This window comes from Spermophilus citellus (assembly GCF_964194105.1).
Source record: "Spermophilus citellus genome assembly, chromosome: 18".
Classification (NCBI taxonomy): Eukaryota; Metazoa; Chordata; class Mammalia; order Rodentia; family Sciuridae; genus Spermophilus; species Spermophilus citellus.
The window spans coordinates 9,948,621-9,969,579 of record NC_138200.1 but is presented as its reverse complement, the minus strand read 5'-3'; positions in this window follow the sequence as shown (position 1 = coordinate 9,969,579).

Sequence of the window (20,959 nt, the reverse complement as noted above, 5' to 3'; positions counted from 1 at the left end):
GGAAGGAGGCCAAGAGAGCTCCTGGCCAGTGTATTGTTGTGCCTGTGAGATTTAGGGGTGCCAGGAGCCAATGGGGGAAAGACACCCCATGTGCTACATGTTATTAATCCTGTACAACCTTGGGACTTAGATATGCTGGAGGCCAGCAGAGGCCAGGAGAGCCCAAATGTGTAGAGGCTGGCAGGGCCCAGGAGAGGCCAAGAGAGATCCCAAGTGGATTATGAGCTGGCAGAGACCTAAACAGAGAGAGGTGCTAGGGCCTATTGTCTATGTAGGTGAACATGAAACGAGTCCATGCCTTGGAGGTAAGGCACCTACGCTGTTCAGTGATTGGTCCACTGGTGACTCCAGCCATGGTCAACTCCCTGTGTGGACGGCAGTGGCTGAGGAGTCAGAAACAGACACTGGTTTGCTATGGGTACAAGAGAAGGAAGCCCCTGAGCTGAGCTGAGCTGTGATACAACTGAAGCATCCCCATGGAGATAGGAACAACAGTTGTGCTATGTACTGGGGCAAGTTCTGTGGCCAGAGCTCTGGGAGCTAGGCCACCGGGAACAGGGGCATGACACTGGCCATGCCTTCCTGGCTAGCCCAGGGAATGATGAAGCAGTGACTTTGGCTAGTGTGCAGGGTAAAGGGTGTGCCTCCCACCAACTTGATGGCTTGGCTACGTCACCACCTACAGCATGCAAGTGTGAAGACTGTGTGGGATGCAGTCCACCAGTGGGGGTCTTCCTTTAACGAGAGATGCCCTGGTAGAGGCCTGCCAGGCACGTTTGGCTTGTGCTCAGAACATCCGTACCCCAGATGACTTGAGCCACAGATGGCCAGGTAATGTGGGGACACATCCCTTTGACAAGATGTCTGTTTGACTACATTGGCCCTTTACTGAGGTCAGAGGGGCCACGTTTGCCTTGATGGCAGTGGATGCAGCTGCAGGCTTGTTGTTTGCCTGGCCCAGTGGTCAGGTCAATCAGTGTGCTATGATTTGCACCCTGACAGTGTAGATGGCTCTGTATGCTAGGCTATAACAATAGAAAGTGACCAGGGGACTCATTGTATAAGTCAGTTTGGGTAGTAGTGGGCAACTCAGTTACAGATTCAATGGGAGCTGAATGTCCCATACCACCCACAGGCTACAGGCATGGTAGAGAGATATAATAACTTGCTTAAGCAAGGACTTAGGACTGCAATCAACCACCTTCCATAAAGTTGTGGGGACAGTGTCTTTGGGCAGTTGTGAGAGCTCTAAATGATTTTTCCTGGAATTTTTTCCCCCAATAAAACCCACTCCCTGGCCTGTTCTCCCTCTCTTGCTAGTCTCTTCTGTAAACCTTGCTACTGCATTAGGTGGCTGGAGGTGGGAGCTAGGAGAAGCTGTCCTAGAGCTGGTATTAAAGGTAATTAGAGTCTTATCTCTTTAATTTAAAACTCCCTAGCAATTACTCATGAATCGAACATTCTTTCATGAAGCCAGCACTGGTCCTGTGGCAGAAGTGGTGCACAGAAATGAGGCTCTTGGGTTAAATTGACTAGGTTGAGTTAGGGAGCTCGCTATAGAAATATGGAATTTGTGACATTTTTAGGGTCATGGAAGTACCAGGCAGTTTTTGGAGCAAAGGGACGTTAAAAAATTTTAATAATGGGGAATTCAACTTCTACTGATGAAGACATGTATTTGACTATTTTAGAGACAATAATTAATCAGAAGGAAAAGCAAGTTAAAAAGACTCAGTTGCTACAATTCTTAAAGGTTGTAGGTGAATTTTGCCCTTGGTTTTGTGACCAAGATTCACCAAATTTACATACATGGGACAAATTAGGAAAGAAATTACATAAAATTTGCCTTATGTGAACAAAAAAGGAGGTTAACAGATCTGTTTGTTTACTTTCACCTTTCCTTTTCATTATATTTAATAATTCTCTTCAAGATAATGTAAATTGTTAAGAAAATTGTTTTCTTTTAGTGCCTTCTGGAATGTTACATAATTTTTTCTTTCGCCATTATTGCCAGAATTCCTATCTTCATCCCAGTGCCGGTGAAGACAAAGATAAAACCAATCTACAGCTTCTGCAATAGCCATCACTGAACTGCTTGCAGAACTTGCCTGGACTATGTATCACTTGTATGCATTGTGAACGCACCTGTATGCATTGTGAACTATCTGTTGGTGGAGCGACTTGTGGTAGTATTGGGATATTTATGCTGATGGTGTCATCGGTGGTACAATTATTCCAAAAGGAGCCATCAATTAGCTTGGTGTATCTTCTTCCCTTCTGCTTGTCATGATCATTCAGCTAAAATTTGGGGGCCAACAGAGGTGAGGCAAAGAACCTCACCCCCCCCCCCCGCTGGTACAAAGACCTCTCCACAGGTGTGGCTGTATACTGGACCAGTAGTCAGTGACGGGTAGGATCCAATTGCAATGGTACCAACCTAAGACAGGAGGCTGACGCCTTGAGGTCAGCTCATCCGATAACGGGTAAGGACCATATGCACTATTGGACAACCTAAGGCAGGCACGGTCCCTAAGCCACATGCTTGTTATTTAAACAGAGAGGGGGAGATGTTGAGAGCCACAGCCAAAGGGGCCCCAGCAAACTTCTGCCAGCTGATGATTGGCTCACAGTGGGCCCAGCAACTTCTAGCTGCCAGCTGATTGGCTCCTCTGCGGTGATGCTCATTGGGCTGTTTCCCTGCCCTTTCAGACCACGGAGCTGCTCATTGGGGGACTTTTTTGGCTCCACCCACGTGACCCAGCCAATCGGCCTCAAGAGCAGGAGGAATGGGGGAGGTTGAGAGGCTTGTGGGAAGCCGGTGGTGGCAGTTGGGCTCTGAAGGTTTTCCTGATGAGCTGTTTTGTTTGGTGTGTGTGGTTATAAAAATAAAATTCGTTTCTTTTGACAAGTGGCTCCTGAATTGTGCCCAGCCAGACTGCGGCAATTCAACATGCTATTTATCATTGCCTAGCTGATTTTGCAGTATTAGGATATTCTTTGCAGATTAAAACAGATAATGCTCCAGCATATACCAGTTCTTTTCAGCAGTTTTGCCATCAATTTTTTTTTTAAAGAGAGAGTGAGAGAGGAGAGAGAGAGAGAGAGAGAGAGAGAGAGAATTTTTAATATTTATTTTTTAGTTCTCGGCGGACACAACATCTTTGTTGGTATGTGGTGCTGAGGATCGAACCCGGGTCGCACGCATGCCAGGCGAGCGCGCTACCGCTTGAGCCACATCCCCAGCCCTTGCCATCAATTTTATATTGACCATAAAACAGGTATTCCTTATAACCCTCAAGGTCAAGTCATTGTAGAACAAGCTCATTTATCCATTAAGCTACAATGACAAAAAAGGGGTAAATAAGACCCCCACAAAATAACCTTAATCATGTTTGTTTGGTTTGTTTTAAATTTTTAAAATTGTGACTCTGAAGGTTGCACTGCAGTGAATGACACATGTCTTCCACTGCAAATATTCCTTGGGCCAAGTTTGGTGGAAAGATTAACAAACACTGGACCAGATCCAGTGATAATGTGGGGTTTTCCCAGAAGGTGAATTTTGTCCTACCTGGGTACCTGAACATGCCATAAAACATGGAGGACATAGAACCAAGTTTCAAATGGCTAAAGATTGATCCACAGATGTCAGCCCTTACCCCTGCTGGAAGAGGAAGCTACAAAGGAAGAAAAAGACAAAGAAGGCCCAGAGAGACCAAATGTTGAAACTACCATCATGGAAACAGCTGAAGAATCTCATGCTACAGGCTGAACAGATGGTTCAACAGCAAGGAGGAACTAAATCTCCAGCCGTGATGTTTGTGGCCATGTTGGCTCTGTTGAGCTGTCAGCTAAAGGAACCCAGTGAGAAATCTATTGGAAATATTTTCCACATCCACCTTTATTTTTTTAATTTTTAAATTTGTTTTAATTAGTTACACATGACAGTAGAATACATTTATGCACTTTGATATATCATACAAAGATGGAATGTAATTTCTCATTTTTCTGAGTGTACATGTTGTAGAATCATATTGGTTATATAGTCACATATATACATACAGTAATAATGTCTGTTTCATCCTATCTTTCCTGTCCCTACATCCCATCTACTCCCCTCCCCTCCCATCACATCCCTCTAGCTAATCTAAGGTATCACTTTCTTTCCTAGTGCCCCCCCCACATTATTGTGAATTAGCTGCATATTAGAGAAAACATTTGACCTTTGGTTTTGTGGGATTGGCTTATTTTACTTAGCATGATATTCTCCAGTTCCAACCATTTACTGGCAAATGCCATAATTTCACTCTTCTTTAAAGCTAAGTAAGATTCCATGGAGTATGTATATCACATTTTCTTTATTCAATCATCTATGAAGGACACCTAGCTTGGTTCCATAGTCTAGCTATTATGAATTGATCTGCTATAAACATTAATGTGGCTCCATCATTATAGTATGCTGATTTTAAGTCATTTGGGCCTAAACCAAGGAGTGGGATAACTGGGTCAAGTGGAGTTCCATTCCCAGTTTTCTGAGGAATCTCCATACTGCTTTTTATAGTGGTTCCATCAATTTGCTGTCCTACCAGCAATGTATGAGTGTACCTTTTTCACCACATCCTCGACAACATTTATTGTTGCCTGTATTCTTGATGATTGTCATTCTGACAGGCAGATCCACCTTTAGTACATCCAGTGGTGTGCACTGGAGAATCCATCCCAGTATTTACTAATGATACTCATATGATTGGTGGTTGCTTCTACAGATATTCACATTACACCTATCTGTGTGGCTGAATTTAATTATACTGGCTACAGTAGGCAACTACCTATATGTTGGTCCCATGATGAACATGATCACTGTCTAAGGGTATACTTTGAGGAAAAAAAACAGCATACGGGGGGCCTAGACCAGCCAATTGTACTGGCCCCTGAGACTCAAAGCCATATGATAGAAGAGTTATTAAAATGGGACTTTCTCATAACAAGCCAGTCATTTCCACAAAACATCTGCCAATACCTCACTGTCTTAATTGTTCTGCAATAGAATTTGGCACCTTTCCTAAATGGATGGATTGTGCAAATGCCTTGCCAGCACAACATAAAGGTTCTAGAAATAGTGGGTATATTTTAGACTGGTCTCCAATAACTGACAAAAGACAATTGCTTAAGGGTTCCATGACCCCTGAAGGTTTTGTTGGTAATATCCTAACCTTCAGTGAAGGTAGTATCCAAAAAGATAAGATTCTTAATTTCAGCCTCAGACTTCCTGCATTATACTGATAGCCCTATGCCTGACTTTGTAGGCAGAAATTGTAAAGAAATTGTAAAGGCCTGCTATGGCCTGCAGGTCTATGTTCAATCTCTTTATGCTTTAATTAACTGGAAATGTGAGAGTTAAGAGAAAGGATGTTAGCTCTGTTGAGCTAACTGTATTACTAGATATAACATAAGGAAAGGAAACTTGATCTTTCACCAGCCCTCCTTTGTCTTGTTATCAGCCAAAGTTTCAGAACCATGGTATGCTAATGCTGGTGTCCAGGTTTTACAACAGATGCAGGCTCAGTTAACCAGACCTAAGCAAGCTCTTGGTCTCATAATCCTTGGAGTGGCTGCTATAATTTCATTCATTGCTTCTATGGTCACAGCCTCTGTGGCTATATCTCAAAACATTTAACATGCAAATGTTCTTAATAATTTGGCTCAAAATACTTTCAAAGCCTTGCATAATAAGATAAATATTTATGAAAAGATTGAAACTAGGGCCAGGTTTGTGGCTCAGTGGGAGAGTACTTGCCTGGAATGTGTGAGTCCCTGGGTCTGATCCTCAGCACCACATATAAATAAAGAAATAAAATCCATTGGCAACTAAAAAATATTTTTAAAAGATTGAAACTAAATTGAATGCTTTAGAAGCCACTGTCATAAATATTGACAATTTCCACTCTCAAGTTTAAAGAAAGGCTTAAATGCCATGCTGATTAAAATTTGTCTGTGTTATTGTGGCCAAATACAATGCTTCACAATGGGATTGGGAAAAGATTAAAAATCATCTAATGGGTATTTGGCAGAACAATAATAATAGCCTGGATCTTTTGGAGTTACATCACCACATCTAGGATATTCAAAAAAGCAAAATCTATCTTTTGGATTCTAATTCTCTAACTGATCAGATACTTCAAGAATTAACTGACTGTAACCCTGGAAACATGCTGAAACATTCTGCATGGAATGTTATTGGAAATATATGTATGCTATTAATTCTTTTTTTGTATTGTGACAATAGGTTGTTGTGTCCTCAGAACAAGAATCCAGGAACTTGAAATAATGGCTCATCATTTATACTTGCAACGTAAAAGGGGAAAATATGTGGCATGCCACCCATGAAACTAATTGAGTGGTCTTTTACTCAGTACTGAACCAAGGGGGACTTAGGTCTTCCCTTGGGAATGATCCCCGCATTCCTGTGTGTAGACTGCCCATGGCATGAGATCTCTGCCCTTGCTCTACCAATGGGATAGCTCTAGTAGCTCTGGAATTGGGTGTAACCCATTGGGAACTAATGGCCTACCCCCTCCCTTATTTGGCAAGAGAACATTCCATAGAAAACCTTTGAAGTGACCTCAAATAAATAAACCAAATGTGGGCTCTTGCACTTTATTTCCAGTGTTAAAGCTCAACTCCTAAAGTTGTAGAGCCATCCTGCCCTCGCTTTTAAAAATTACTTTCTGTGCAGTGTGGTTTTTAACTGCCTTCTTTTCTTAGCATTATGTCACAGCCAGATTGCTTCACTCAGAGGAAGTTCAAATTCCACTGCCGGCGCAGGAAGTGGGCGAGTTATGAGAGGCTTAACCAAATCTGTGAATTAATCCCCTGGTAGGAATTAAATGAAGGTAGGTAGGGTGTGGATGATTGGGCCATGCCTTTGGGTTATATATTTGGTGAGTTGAGCTTAGTCTCTTTGTTTCTGGATCCTCATGTGAGCCACTTCCCTCCACCACCACCACTCTGCCATGATGTCCTGACTTACTTTGCACTCTAAGGAATGCAGCTGGCTGGCTATCAGCTGAGACCTCTCTAAAACCATGAGTCCTCCAAATAAAGTTTTCCTCCTCTAAAATTGTTCTTTTAAGGTTTTTAGGTCACAGTGTTAAAAAAGCTGACTAAAATAGAAATATGACAAATGTTTAATAGGAATCAATAATGGTAAATCAGCCCTGGGAGGTAGTGCACAGGGTGTCTAGCAATCTCATTTTGTAAAGCAGCCACCTGGAGGGCTGCTCAGGCAGGTGTGCCAGGCCTGGTCCAGCTGCTGCCCCTCAGGAGTGGAGACCACCAGGTATCTTGGGAATGTATCCCTGTCATAAGCCAATGCAGTTGTTTCTCAGGTGATGATAACAGAGAAAAAGTTTATTTGCAGGCTCATGGGTTTCAGAGGTCTTAGTCCATAGATAGGTGTTCCATTTCTCTGAGCCCAAGGTGAGGCAGGACGTCATGATAGAAGAGTGTGGGGGAGGAAAGCAGGTCAGGGCATGGCCACCAGGAATGGGGGGAGAGAAGAAAAGAGAAGAGAAGAGAAGAGAAGAGGAGAGGAGAGGAGAGAGAGAGAGGGAGAGGGAGAGGGAGAGGGAGAGGGAGAGGGAGAGGGAGAGGGAGAGGGAGAGGGAGAGGGGAGAGGGGAGAGGAGAGAGGAGAGAGGAGAGAGGAGAGAGGAGAGAGGAGAGAGAGAGATTGATTTTCAGAAACAAAATATAAACCCCAAAGGCATGCCCACAACCCACTTCCAGCACACCCTACATGCCTACAGCTACCACCTAGTTAATCCATTCAAGTGGATTAATGCACTGGTTAGGTTTAGGCTCTCATAACCCAATCATTTTACCTCTCAACTTTCTTGCATTGACTGACACATGTGAGACATCTTTCTTGCATGTCTCACAAGCTTTGGGGAGACACTTGTAGCTCAACCATACATCCTCATAGATTAGCAACAAGTAACCTACTCCTAGACTTGCACACCATGAGACCAACTGTTGAGTCTGCTCAGAACTTCCTGTGACTGCAACACCTGCAGGCAGACTTCCACCATCAAGGAAGGCACCAGATGGGAAGCCTGCTGGGCTCCAGGAAGGAAGGGGCATGGAGAGAGCAGCAGGGAGGGTATCAGCTCCTGCCCCTCCTGAGACAGGACCGTGCTATGTTCTCCATTCTTCCACCTCTTCTCCCAGGTTCTCTTTCACCTTCACCTGCTCTGCATCTATGTCTTTCTGAACCCCAATCTCAAAAAATCCCTCTTTTTTTTAATCTTTCTAGGTGTGAAAAGGTTTGTCTGAGGATCCAGAGCTGATGATCCCTAGCAGGGGCTTAGAGAGAAGCCTGTGGTCCTGAGATGTGGGGATAGGAAATTTACATTACAGCTTTAGGAACGCAAGCTCTGTAATTTCTCGTCATGATGGAATGCAATATAAAGCAGTTAAAGTGTTTCAACTGTGTGATGAATGGAAATCTTCTGTGGATGAGATTGGTTGCTCTCTCTCTTCCCACCCTCTGTGACCCTTCTTTGTCATTCTTCCTATATTTCTCAGTCTTTAAATATTAGTTAAAACACTAATCCAGATGATGTAGGAATATATTTTATTGGAAAATATTTAATCTAAGGACACAGCAAGAGCTGGTCATCTTCATCACACACCCTCCCCTCTCCAGAGATAGTTTCACTTACAGTGTAATGTTTGCATTTTCTCATACTTTCTATATAGTTACACAATATAACTTCATGTATATATAGTTCACACATTTCTCTTTTTTATAAATAGGAACCCCCCCTCCATTCTGTGTATATATGCCACATTTTTAAATCCATACATCTATTGATGAGCATCTGGGATGATTTCATAATTTGGCTATTATAAATTTCTTTTGTTTGTTCTAATTAGTTATCTATGACAGTAGAATGCACTTTGACACATCATACATAAATGGAGTATAATTTCTCATTTTTCTGATTGTACGTAATGTAGAATCACATGGGTCATGTAGTCATATAGGAACATGGGGTAATAATGTCCAATTATTTTACTTTCCTTTCTACCCCCATACCCCCCCTCTCCTTCCTTTGCTTTCCTCTGCCTAATCCAAAGTAACTCTATTTTTCCCTAGCCATCCCCCACACACACTTATTGTGAATTAGCATCCACATATCAGAGAAAACATTCAGCTTCTGGGTTTGGGGGATTGGCTTATTTCACTTAGCATGATATTCTCCAGCTCCATCCATTTACTGGCAAATACCATCATTTCATTCTTCTTTAAGGCCATATAATATTCCATTGTATATATATACCACAGTTTCTTTATCCATTCATCTATTGAATGACACCTAGGTATAGCTATTATGAGTTATAAATATTGATGTGTCTGTGTCACTGTAGTATGATGATTTTAAGTCTTTTGGGTATGGACTGAGGAGTGGACTAGCTGTGTCAAATGGTTGTTCCATTCCAAATTTTCCGAGGAATCACCAAATTGCTTTCAATAAAGGTTGCATGAATTTGCAAGTCCCACTAGTAATGTATGAGTTACATTTTCCCCCACATTCTTGCCATCATTTATTGTTGCTCGTATTCAGAATAATTGCCATTCTGACTGGAATGAGATAAAATCTTAGAATTGATTTGTATTTCTTTAATTACTAGAGATATTGAACATTTTTTCATATATTTGTTAATCTACTGTATTTCTTCTTCTGTGAAATGTCTGTTCAGTTTCTCTGCCATTTATTGATTGGTTATTTGTGGGTTTTTTTTTTGGATTTGGATCATGAATCATTTTTATTTATTCTTTGAGTCAAGACTAGCAGAGCCTTTTAGGAAATACCTAATTAGCAGTTATTGTGTACAATTAAATGTAATGAAAACTATATTTTATAATAATTTAAATAACAATAGATCATTTGAGATACTACTATTAACAAAGCATAGTTTTATATATTTTGTGGCTATATCTCCTTAAATCCTTTCATCAGTACTTTGAGGTCTCCTATTAGTGTACCTATTTATATGCAAGGAAAGAGAGGCTAAGAATTTGCCTAGGCTCGAATAACTAGGAACTGTTCAAGCTGAAATTTAAACATATACAATCTGAGGGCAGAGTGTTTACTCTTTTTTTTATTGGTTGTTCAAAACATTACATAACTCATGACATATCATCTTTCATACATTTGATTCAAGTGGGTTATGAACTCCCATTTTTACCCCAAATACAAGTTGCAGAATCACATCGGTTACACATCCACATTTTTCCATCATGCCATATTAGTGACTGTTGTATTCTGCTACCTTTCCTATCCCCTACTATCCCCCCTCCCCTTCCCTCCCATCTTCCCTCTCTACCCCATCGGCTGTTGTTCAATTCTCTCCCTTGTTTTTTTTCCCCTTTCCCCTCACCATCTCTTATATGTAATTATGTGTAACAATGAGGGTCTCCTTCCATTTCCATACAGTTTCCCTCTCTCTCCCTTTCCCTCCCACCACTCGTCTCTGTTTAATGTTAGTCTTTTCCTCATGCTCTTCTTCCCTGATTTGTTCTTAGTTGCTCTCCTTATATCAAAGAAGACATTTGGCATTTGTTTTTTAAGGATTGGCTAGCTTCACTTAGCATAATCTGCTCTAATGCCATTCATTTCCCTGCAAATGCCATGATTTTGTCGTTTTTTAGTGCTGCATAATACTCCATTGTGTATAAATGCCACATTTTTTTTATCCATTCATCTATTGAAGGGCATCTAGGTTGATTCCAGAGTCTAGCTATTGTGAATTGTGCTGCTGTGATCATTGATGTGGCACTATCCCTATAATGTGCTCTTTTAAGGTCCTCAGGGAATAGTCCGAGAAGGGCGATAGCTGGGTCAAATGGTGGTTCCATTCCCAGCTTTCCCATGAATACTGCTTTCCATATTGGCCGCACCAATTTGCAGTCCCACCAGCAATGTGCAAGTGTACCCTTTTCCCCACATCCTCGCCAGCACTTATTGTTGTTTGACTTCATAATGGCTGCCAATCTTACTGGAGTGAGATGGTATCTTAGAGTGGTTTTGATTTGCATTTCTCTGACTGCTAGAGATGGTGAGCATTTTTTCATGTACTTGTTGATTGATTGTATATCCTCCTCTGAGAAGTGTCTGTTCAGGTCCTTGGCCCATTTGTTGATTGGGTTATTTGTTATCTTATTGTTTAATTTTTTGAGTTCTTTGTATACTCTGGATATTAGGGCTCTATCTGAAGTGTGAGGAGTAAAAATTTGTTCCCAGGATGTAGGTTCCCTCTCTTATTGTTTCTCTTGCTGAGGAAAAACTTTTTAGTTTAAGTAAGTCCCATTTGTTTATTCTTGTATTTAACTCTTGGGCTATGGGCGTCATATTAAGGAATTTGGAGCCCGACCCCACAATATGTAGATCGGAGCCAACTTTTTCTTCTATCAGGCGCAGAGTCTCTGATTTGATATCAAGCTCTTTGATCCATTTTGAGTTAACTTTTGTGAATGGCGAGAGAAAGGGCTTCAGCTTCATTTTGTTGCATATGGATTTCCAGTTTCCCCAGCACCATCTGTTGAAGATGCTATCGTTCCTCCATTGCATGCTTTTAGCCTCTTTATCAAATATAAGAAAGTTGTAATTTTGTGGATTGGTCTCTGTGTCCTCTATTCTGTACCATTGGTCCACCTGCCTGTTTTGGTACCAGTACCAGGCTGTTTTTGTTACTATTGCTTTGTAGTACAGTTTGAACTCTGGTATCGCTATACCTCCAGATTCACACTTCCTGCTTAGAATTGCTTTTGCTATTCTGGGTCTTTTGTTTTTCCATATGAATTTCATGATAGCTTTATCTATTTCTACAAGAAATGCCATTGGGATTTTGATTGGCATTGCGTTGAACCTGTAGAGAACTTTGGGTAATATCGCCATTTTGATGATGTTGGTTCTGCCTATCCATGAACAGGGTACATTTTTCCATCTTCTAAGATCTTCTTCTATCTCTCTCTTTAGGGTTCTGTAGTTTTCAATGTATAAATCTTTCACCACTTTTGTTAGGTTAATTCCCAAGTATTTTTTTTTTTGAGGATATTGTGAATGGGGTGGTTTTCCTCATTTCCAATTCAGAAGTTTTGTCGCTGATATACAGAAATGCCTTTGATTTATGCGTGTTGATTTTATATCCTGCCACTTTGCTGAATTCATTTATTAGTTCTAGTAGTTTCTTTGTAGACCCTTTTGGGTCTTCTAGGTATAGGATCATGTCGTCCGCAAATAGTGATATTTTAAGTTCTTCTTTTCCTATTTTTATGCCTTTAATTTCTTTTGTCTGTCTAATTGCTCTGGCTAGTATTTCAAGGACTAAATTGAATAGATGTGGTGAGAGAGGGCATCCCTGTCTTGTTCCAGATTTTAGAGGGAATGCCTTCAGTTTTTCTCCATTTAGAATGATGCTAGCCTGAGGCTTAGCATATATAGCTTTTACAATGTTGAGGTAAGTTCCTGTTATCCCTAGTTTTTCTAGTGTTTTGAACATAAAGGGATGCTGTACTTTGTCAAATGCTTTTTCTGCATCTATTGAGACGATCATATGGTTCTTATCTTTAAGTCTATTGATGTGGTGAATAACATTTATTGATTTCTGTATATTGAACCAGCCTTGCATCCCAGGGATGAATCCTACTTGATCATGGTGCACAATTTTTTTGATATGCTTTTGTATTCGATTCGCCAGGATTTTATTGAGAATTTTTGCATCTGTGTTCATTAGAGATATTGGTCTGTAGTTTTCTTTCTTTGCAGTGTCTTTGTCTGGTTTCTGGATCAGGGTGATGTTGGCCTCATAGAATGAGTTTGGAAGAGCTCCTTCTTTTTCTATTTCTTGAAATAGCTTGAAAAGTATTGGTATTAATTCTTCTTTGAAGGTTTTGTAAAACTCCGCTGTATACCCATCCGGTCCAGGGCTTTTCTTGGTTGGTAGTCTTTTGATGGCTTCTTCAATTTCTTCCTTTGTTATTGGTCTGTTTAAATTATGTGTGTCTTCCTGACTCAATCTGGGCAGATCATATGACTTAAGAAATTTATCGATATCTTCACTGTCTTCTATTTTATTAGAATATAGGGTTTCAAAATACTTTCTAATTATCTTCTGTATTTCTGTAGTGTCTGTTGTGATATTGCCTTTTTCATCCCGTATGTTAGTAATTTGAGTTCTCTCTCTTCTTCTCTTCATTAGCATGGCTAAGGGTTTGTTGATCTTATTTATTTTTTCAAAGAACCAACTTTTAGTTTTATCAATTTTTTCAATGGTTTTTTTTGTTTCAATTTTGTTGATTTCTGCTCTGATTTTAATTATTTCTTGCCTTCTGCTACATTTGCTGTTGTTTTGCTCTTCCTTTTCTAGGGTTTTGAGATGTAGTGTGAGTTCATTTATTTGTTGGTTTTTTCTTTTTTTGAGGAATGAATTCCAGGAAATGAATTTCCCTCTTAAAACTGCTTTCATTGTGTCCCATAGATTCCAGTATGTTGTGTCTGTATTGTCATTTATCTCTAAGAATTTTTTGATTTCCTCCTTTATGTCTTCTGTAACCCATTGATCATTCAGTAATATATTGTTTATTTTCCATGTGATGCAGGATTTTTCCTTCCTTCTTTTATCATTGATTTCCAGTTTCATTCCATTATGATCAGATATGGTGCATGGTATTATCTCAATACCTTTATATTTACTATGAGTTGCCCTGTGGCATAATATATGATCTACCTTTGAGTAATATCCATGTGCTGCTGAGAAGAACGTGTATCCACTTGATGATGGTTGATATATTCTATATATGTCAGTTAAGTCTAGGTTATTGATTGTGTTATTGAGTTCTCTAGTTTCTTTATTCAGCTTTTGTCTGGAGGATCTGTCTAATGGAGAGAGCGGTGTGTTGAAGTCACCCATAATTATTGTGTTGTGGTCTATTTGACTCTTGAACTTGAGGAGAGTTTGTTTTATGAACGTTGCCGCACCATTGTTTGGTGCATACAAATTGATAATTGTTATGTCTTCTTGGTGGATGGTTCCTTTTAACAGTATATAGTGTCCTTCTTTATCCCTTTTGATTAACTTAGGTTTGAAGTTGATTTTATTCGATATGAGTATGGCCACTCCTGCTTGCTTCCGAGGGCCATGTGAGTGGTATGATTTTTCCCAACCTTTCACCTTCAGCCTGTGTATGTCTTTTCCTATCATATGAGTCTCCTGAAGGCTGCATACTGTTGGATTCGTTTTTTTGATCCAGGTTACTAGCTTATGTCTCTTGATTGGTGAGTTTAGGCCATTAACATTTAATGTTACAATTGAAATATGGTTTGTACTTCCAGTCATGTTTATTTATTTATTTATTTTAGTTTGGCTAGTTTTTACTTTTTGGTTATTTTCCTCCCCCTTTACTGAGATACCTCCCACTGTTAGTTTTGGGCACTATTTTTCAATTCCTCTTCTTGTAGTATTTTGCTCAAAATGCTTTGTAGTGCTGGTTTTCTGGCTGTGAATTCTTTTAGCTTTTGTTTATAGTGAAAGATTTTAATTTCATTGTCAAATCTGAAGCTTAATTTTGCTGGATACAGTATTCTTGGTTGGAATCCATTATTTTTCAGCGTTTGAAATACATTGTTCCAGGATCTTCTGGCTTTCAAAGTCTGTGATGAAAAATCAGTCATTAACCTAATTGGTTTACTCCTGAATGTAATCTTCCTCCTTTCTCTCGTAGCTTTTAATATTCTCTCCTTGTTCTGTATGTTGGCCATCTTCATAATTATATGTCTTGGAGTTGGTCTATTATGGTTTTGAATGTTTGGAGTCCTGTAGGCTTCCAGGATTTGGCAATCCATTCCATCTTTCATCTCTGGGAAGTTTTCTAGAATTATTTCATTTAATATGTTGTCCATTCCTTTGGTTTGAATCTCAATGCCTTCTTCTATCCCGATGACTCTCAAATTTGTTTTTCTTTATGACATCCCATATCTCTTGAATAGATTGCTCATGGGATTTAAGCATCTTTTCTGTGTTGACTATATTCTATTCAAGTTGATAAACTTTGTCTTCATTATCTGATGTTCTGACTTCTACTTGATCTAGTCTATTTGTAATATTCTCGTTTGAATTTTTAATTTGGTTTATAGTTTCCTGCATTTCTAGGATTACTGTTTGGTTTTTTTTAAGATCTCTATCTCCTGGTAAAGCTCGTTCTTTGCCATTTGAATTTGTTTGTTTAATTCATTTTCAAAATATACTTTTATTGCTTGGACTTGCTGTCTCATGTCTTCTCTAATATTCCTTTCCATCTGAGTTAGGTATGCCTTGAGTTCTTTCCCTATCCATGCTTCTGATGCTTCTAGGTCCTCCTGTAGACTTAAGTTGTCCTGCATTGTTTGTACTCCTTTTTTCCCTTCTTTTTTCATGATGTTCATGTTACTTTCCAGCTCTGTTTGACTGCTTTGTAACTGCTTTCTCCTATACATTTGTTTTGGCTTTGTATATCTCTGTTGTCTCTCCTTTGTGGTGGGAGATTATGCCTAGAGATGTTGGGCTTTATTGTACTTTAAAGCTGATTCATTCAATTTATAAAGGGCTTCCAGATTCTGTATGCATATAGTGATTTGTTGTTTGTTCTTAGGACTTTATGTTTAGGTTAGGTGCTATGAAGGTATAAGGGTTAGTATGTCTTGTCTACTTTAGAAGGTTGCTCTACTGAAGGGGGATACTAACCGTCAATTGGATCAGGGTGTTGGTAGTAGCTAGGTATTTAGGAGCCCTATAGACAGCCTCGAAACATTCACCTATTTGCATTTAGACAATTACACGTAGTGGAGGATGTAATGCTTGGGATGAAAGTTGGGGAGAAGGGGAAGGAAGGTGCTCTTAAAAAGAAAAAAGGAGAGGGAGATAGATAGAATAGAGGAGAATGGAAAGAACAATAAAACTTGAAAGGGGAAAGAAAGAAGGAAAAGGGGAGAGAAAAATAGAATAAAATAAAATAAGAAATTAAATTAGGTCTTAGAGATCCATTTTCTTCTCTTCCCGTAGGCAGAGCTGTGCCCTCCGAGCTGAGTTTTGCCCTCTATGTGTCGACAGCAATCCCTGTAAGGCGGCTCCTGGGAGTCGCTCAATCCTGTTAGTCCAGAGTCATTCCACTTCTCCGGCCCCTCCTCCCCTTCCTCCTGCCAGCCAGCCAGGTCCTGCTTACCAGAGGCGGTTCCCCAAGGATCTGGTTATACTTTCAGCCCCACTGTGTGCCCTATTTCCCGAACGACTGAGCACTCTCTCTACCATTCATCTAAGCCCCAGTGCTGTGGAGCTGTGGTCTGGGAGTCAATAGTTTAATTTTTCCGGACCCCTTTGGTGGGCACGCCCTGGGAAGCTGGCGGCTAAGACCTTGGGTGTCGCCACTGGTGGTAATGTGAGTTGGGGGTCGAGAATCCCCTCTGCTACCCTCAGCCCCTACAATCACGACCACTCTGCTGGCGGTAGGAGGAGTTGGGGGTCAGGAGTGCCCTCTGTTTCCCTCCTCCCCTACCATCACGCCCTCTCTGTTGGCGGTTGGGGGAGTTGGGGGTGGGGAGTCTTCTCTGCTTCCCTCCGCCCCTACAGTCACGTCCATGTCGCTGGTGGTAGGGGGAGTTGGGGGTTGGGAGTCCCTTGGCCCTTACGGTCACGCCCACGGAGAGATTTTTGAAGTTTCCCGGTTGTTTGTATCTGGTGTTGGTAGGAGTCACACACCTGCTAAAGTAGATTCCGCTGGGAAGGAATCTCGTTGGCCGAACTCTGGTGACTTCCCCTCTCTGCTATGGCGGGCCCCTGGCTCCTTGCCAGAGTATCCGAAGGGAGGGGGGGACTGGCTTGTCTCTGGTCTGACTCAATCTCTGGTTTTAGCTCCCAGTTCGCTATTTCATAAAGGCTTGGTTAGAGTCCCTTCACGTCGCCTCCTGAGCCGGGCGGGTGGGGCCTTTCGCCCATTGGGGGGGTCGTTTGCAGAGCCAGGCTGGCGGGGCCCGTTCGCCGTGTGGGCGGGGCTGTTCACAGTGCCGGGCGGGCGGGGGCCCATTCGCAGTGTGTTGTGGGTTTTTTTTTAGTTCTTTATATATCCTGGAGATTACTGCTCTATCTGAGGTGCATGTGATAAAGACTTTCTCCCATTCTGTAGAATCTATTTTCACAGTATCCATTGTTTCCTTTGCTGAGAAGAACCTTTAGTTTGAATCCATTCCATTTATTGAGTCTTGTTAAGGAAGTCAGGTCCTAAGCCAACATGGTGAAGATTTGGGCTTACTTTTTCTTCTATTAGGTGCATGGTTTCTGTTCTAGTGCCTAAGACTTGGATCGACTTTGAGTTGAGTTTCATGTAGGGTGAGAGATAGGGGTTTAATTTCATTTTGTTACATACATATTTCCAATTTTCCCAGCACCATTTGTTGAATAGGCTATCTTTTCTCCAGTGACTGTTTTGGTAGCTATGTCTAGTATAAGATAATTATTTATGTGGGTTTTTCTCTGTGCCTTCAATTTTGTACCATTAGTCTACACATCTGTTTTGCTGCTAATACCATGCTGTTTTGTTGCTATGGCTCTGTAATATAGTTTAAGGTCTGGTATTGTGATGCCTCCAGCTTCACTTTTCTTGCTAAGGATTGCTTTGGCTATTCTGGGTCTCTTGTTTTTCCAAATGAATTTCATGATTGCTTTTTCTATTTCTATACAGAATGTCATTGGGATTTTAATAGGAATTGCACTAAATCTGTGTAATGCTTTTGGTAATATGGTCATTTTGACAATACTAATTCTGCCTATCAAGGAGCATGGGGGGGTCTTTCAATCTTCTAAGGTCTTCTTCAATTTCTTTCTTTAGTGTTCTATAGTTTTCATTGTAGAGGTCTTTCACCCCTCTTATTAGATTGATTCCCAAGCACTTTTTTTTAGGTTATTCGAATTGTGTAGTTTTCCTAATTTCTCTTTCAGTAGATTCATCACTGATGTATACAAATGCATTTGATTTATGGATGTTGATTTTATATCCTGCTACTTTGCTGAATTCATATATTACAATGGAGTATGACTCATGAAATATGGCATTTGTCTGGAAAATAGATGGAAATGGAGAACATTAGGCTAAGTGAAATAAACCAAACACAAAAAACTAAGGGTCAGTATTATCTTTCATATGTGGAAGCTAAAGTAAAATAAGAGCAAGAAAGGGGGATAAAATTTCATAAATATATAGGGAAGATCAGTGATCAGTGGAAGGAGATCTAGATGGAGGAAAAAGGAACAAGAAAGGGGAAGAAATGCATAGTCAATTTAACAAAATCATTTTATGTGCATATATAAATATACCACAGAGAATTCAACCTTTGTGTTTATGCAGGAATCACCAATTAAAAATAAATGAGGAAAGGAATATCAGTAGAGTAGAAGAAAGAGAATAGGGAGGTGGAGGAGGAAACTGAAATGGAGTAAATCAAACCTCAAGCACATAAAATTTTGTCAAAATGAACTGAACTTCTATGTACAACCATAATGCTTTCAATTTTTAAATGACCAGAAATATTTTTAAAATATTCTCATGGGATCAACTTAAAATATCTAGAAACACATAAAACTGAAAGCAATAATCTTGATTCAAAGTCACATTTTCAGTCTATCTTCCAGGAAGCCTTACTTAAGACAGCATGTGGGAGCCTTTCTCAAACCAAGTACAGGCTATTCTTTGGGCTCCATTTCGGAGGCGGGGAAGGAACTTGGATGCCAGGCACTCAAGAGGCAACCACAACCTCGACTTGACAAAACTCTGGGACCACAAGTTTCAGTGCCACAGAGACTGCCCAAGCCATGATTTCAGCTGCGTCCCAAGTGACCGGAGCTTTTGGCGGCAACAATTGGAACTGAATTGTCACATCCACAAGTGTGAAGACAAAGTGCATGGAGTATTGCATGCATGGCATGCGTTAAGGGTGGCTGAGTGGCAAACCACTCCCCCATGCTAGGCGTGTGAGCCGCAAACTGCTTACCCTGTAGGCACAGCCCTGGGCGTGAGGCCATGTGTTGTAGTCCCTGTGCTTGCTCCTTGGCCTGCTCCTTGATTGGTTTCTGCAGGGACAGATGGCTAGAAACTGTATTGGTGGCTGCCTATAATCTGCTTAGCTCCTGTCTGAGTATATATACATGGTAACTGAGCAGTAAAATCAGACCTGCTTCCTGCTTGGTCTCTGGAGGTCTATGATTAGCGACTCTGCAGCCACATTCTCCTCTACCCTGTTCTGTGGACCTCCTCACTGGATGAGAGAGAGCCCCCACACACTAGGTGACAGCATCAGACTCACCCACTTCCGCACTGGTGCGCATGCGCTGTCTGCATACTGAGCATTAGGGTATTGCCACCTAGAGGAGACTACAGGGATGCCACTGAAAAACCCTGGAAAGGGTAGCAGACACGTTTTGAAAGAGTTTTGAAGTATGAAAGAATACTATATTGGGTTCACGCTGAACATGCCTTGATCTCATAATTACACATAATTACACGATCAATGCTGATGTAGGACAGATGAGGCTGGACACCCGAGGAATTAGCAGGAAGGAGATTCATTTAGTTGCAATAGTCCTGAGGGGCTAATGCCTAAAAATCTCTGGACACCTAGTCTGGAAATTCTTTTAGATTTATACTGAGGGGGAGGGATTTACATAACAGTGGGTGGTTACATGGTGGTACTTTTTGTCCTTTATTATTAAGCTAGACAGACATTTTTCACAAGTTTTTTTTTAAATCATGAAAACAGTAATAGTAATTTTGGTGTGACAAGCTTACTGGCAGACCTCGCTCTTACAAAAAAGAGAAACCTTTACAAGACAGAGGAAATTTCAAATCATATTGAGCTCTCTGCAGAAATCCTGTGAAATCCTATTGATACCTTTTGCAAAACTGAGATGACAAGAAGCATAATTATGGGAAGGTCTTTGGAGAAGCTTAATAATGGTGGCTCTTTTGGGTTGGGGTACCTGGTAGCTGCTGCATATCCCCTTTTGATGATCATTATTTAATCATTTAAATCAAAGAGCATTATTATCTTCTTGGCTTAAAGCCTTATATAATGCCATAATCTTAGTATTTTTATTTCAACAGCTGGTTCAATAGTGCATCCAATAGTTTTAATGCAAAAGGGAGCCAAACACAGGAGCAATAAATAAGTTAATAGCATAATACATACTATACCAATCAAACTTTTGAATCCACCAAGAGTAGAAAACCATCCTCCAAATAGCAAACTTGAATCTCAAGTCTTAACGCACTTCCAGGTTTGAACTTACATAGGTGCTAATTTTTTGATATTGCTGGCTATGTCTTTGTCTGTTGGTTGACATCTATTTGGAGTCAACAATCTGAACTGTTAAACTTTATACATACTCCTCCTCTTCAGCTAGCAGATAATCTAATGCCAAGCAGTTTTGACAGATAGCTGCCTGCATCTGGATTTATTATGTGACTATGAGGTCAAAAGCTGTAGCAGTTTGATTAGTAATAATTTCCAGTACAGATTGTAAGTGAATAATCTGGTTTAGCATATAAACAGGAGTCTATAGCCCCAATTGTCATCCTGTGCCCAGGTATCAGGACCATAAATTGCAATAATCCTCTGGGTGGCCAGTCATCTTCACCCCAATTTGTTTTCCTCCTAGATCCAGTCCATCCTCAATGGACCTCTTTTTCCTTGGCCCTAGATTCTCATACAAGGGGATCCCTGGGTCTTTTGCAGTTGTACTTGACAGTAGAAAAAATCTATATTTAATAATACTAATAGTACAGGTTCCTCTATGATTTTTTGGGAGATAGGTGAATGCCTTTTTCCCACAGATCCAAAACAGCCCTCTGGTGCTTTCCAGTTAGAATGGGCTGG